We start from the raw sequence: 2,821 nt of genomic DNA, 5'->3' as shown, positions 1-2,821 counted from the left end.
AGTTCCCAGGCCCAACCAGCTGGCCACACACACACAGACACACATGCACGCACGCACTGTCATGATCTCTGCCTGTTATAACCTTATTGTCGCCAACATGGTAATGACCATTTCTTCATGTGCTACTCACAACTCTTGATAATGTGGTGCCAGCAGTGTTGTTATGATGCATGTGATGGAGTGACCATCACTAGGGTTGTAGGTGGGTCTGTTCTGACTGTCATGCCAAGGAGCCTGGCTCTTTGGTGCAGTGGTCCGAGCCCCAGTTCCCTACCCCAGAAGGTCCGGGTTCGAGTCCCGGCTGGGCAACTTTACTCCCCTTCGCTACAAATGGTGTCAGAAGTGGGATGGCTACAGCGAGGCCATCGGAAGTGTACCCATTGAGTGTGTGCTGTGATTCCATGTAAATGACCCCCAGGATTGGTGACCCCGGTGTGAGGGACCCCAGTGATGGGTGAAGCATTGATGATGGGGCACACTGGATGGGAGAAGCATGATGTGGAGTTGCGTGAGGGATTCCATGAGTGTGTGAAGTGCTTCCCGAAGGGGAAGGCAGTGTGATGGAGTGACCATCACTAGGGTTGTAGGTGTGTTCTGACTGTCACGCCAACGAGCCTGGCTCTTTGGTGTAGCGGTCCGAGCCCCTAGTTTAGTACCCCAGAAGGTCTGGGGCTGTGTCTCAAATGCTGCACTTGTGCACTTCGGGCACTGTTTTTCAGTGCCTAGGGCGCTCACGGTGAAAATTTCAGTTGAGTGCAGTGCACTGAAAGTGCCAGGATGATCCCCTAACAATGGCGGAAAAATGCAGTGCTTGAATGATGGACACTGCACGCACTAAACGGCGGCCATGTTGACTATGACACGGAGGAAATGTGGCATTCAGTTCAGTAGAAAAGTTAGGTCAACAGTCTCCTAATTCTGTAAGTAATGTTGCTGGGACAACAATCTTTTCATGCCAACCAAAGTATTGTATGTGTGATTGTTGTCCTTTGGGATGAAGGACATGGAAATACAAGCACCAGCCGCTGTGCATTGTAAACAGTAGTCAACTCATATTTTGGCGAGCTAATGCCATGCTCAGCCATCACTTCCAGCGAGGGCACAGTGCATAGTGCTCAAATTTTTCCACAACACTATGCACTAAATACCTCAGTGCACAGTGTGCACTATGCACTGACTGTCAGTGCACTGACAGAAGTGCGTGATTTGAGACATAGCCAGAGTTTGTGTGCCAGCTGGGCAACTCCACTTCCCTTCGCTACAATGCAGTTACGCTTTTTAGCCCAATAGGGAAAATATGTATGGAAGGCTTAACGTTTGGAGGCTAGCGCTTTCAAGATGACCGACCTCCATGATGGCGGACTCTGAAGACATTTAAAAAGACGATCTGAAGTTAACATCAGCAAATACATTAAAAATATACATATATGTATTGGCATTATTTCTCTCTCTCTCTGTCTCTCTCTCTCTTTCTCATTAATAGCAGATGTAAGCAAAAGTTTCTTGCTGTCCCTGGTTGCCTACACTCCCCCCCTCCCCCCGCCTACACCCCACAGCCCCCCAATGTCAAGTATGGCCATGCTGCCTATTGTGCAGTGGGTGTGTAATGCCTAAATGATCTGTGTGTGTGTGTGTGTGTGTGTGTGTGACTCGTAAATGATGTGTGTGTGAGACAAAGGCGAGAGGGCCGAGGGTCCTCACACACACACCATCTGCTCACAAGCAGCCACCACACACACACACACACACACACACACACACACACACACTACCAGGACATTCAGAAGAAGGAAGAAAGCAAATGCATTTAGAGTCAGTCCGCCTCCCACACACACACACACACACACACACACATATACACACACACACACACACACACACCAACCCCCCACCTGCAAAGGGGATGCTGAGTAAGTTGGAATGAATGTGCCAACCCTAGTACTCTGACTGACAGTTATTGACCTGGGGTGGCGAGTGTGTGTGCGTGTGCGTGTGTGCACGCACGCGCGCGTGTGTGTGTGCATGGGAACGTGAGTGTATTGATTATTGGTTATGGACGAGAAGGTTCCTGAAAGTTCCCAGGCCCAACCAGCTGCCCACACACACACACACACACACACACACACACACACACATGCAGCCAGGCCACTAAGACACACCACTACATCAGGGCTATGGGTGGATGGCAGTTTGTCTGCGTATATAGTTGTGGGTCTTTGTGGCAACATTGCTGAGTTTGTGTGCGTGTGTCTGTGTGTGTCGTTGGGCATGTGTGTGTGTAGCTGTGTGTGTGTGTGTAGCTGGGACTGTGTGTGTGTGTGTAGCTGGGACTGTGTGTGTGTGTGTGTGTGTGTGTGTGTGTGTGTGTGTGTGTGTGTGTTGGGCATCAGGTATTCTCCACTGCGCCCACTAGAGGGCATATGCAGTATGGCGGCTCATCGGCTCCAACGTCTCTTCTTTAAGGATGATGTGCTCTCTCTCTCTCTTTCTCTCTGCTGTCTCTCTCTCTCTCCCTCTCTCTACCCCCCATCTCGCCTTTTCCCTCTCTCTCTCCCTCTCCCTCTATATCTTTCTCTGCCCTCTCCCCTCTTCCCACCTCAGTGAATAAATGTTTGGACTGTGCGACTGACACGCCCACCCTCCCTGCATGCAACCTCCACTACCCTCCACCCACTGCCCCCCACGCCCACCGGTGACCTTTGCCCTCTGCCCTGTGCAGTGAAAAATCAGTGTGGAGACTCCTGAACTCTCTCAGGCCAGTCACCACAGAGGTGGCTGGGAAAGTGTGTGAGTGTGTGTGTGTGTGTGTCAGGCCAGTCAC

This window comes from Engraulis encrasicolus, chromosome 11 (assembly GCF_034702125.1).
Source record: "Engraulis encrasicolus isolate BLACKSEA-1 chromosome 11, IST_EnEncr_1.0, whole genome shotgun sequence".
Classification (NCBI taxonomy): Eukaryota; Metazoa; Chordata; class Actinopteri; order Clupeiformes; family Engraulidae; genus Engraulis; species Engraulis encrasicolus.
This window is presented reverse-complemented; position numbering follows the sequence as displayed.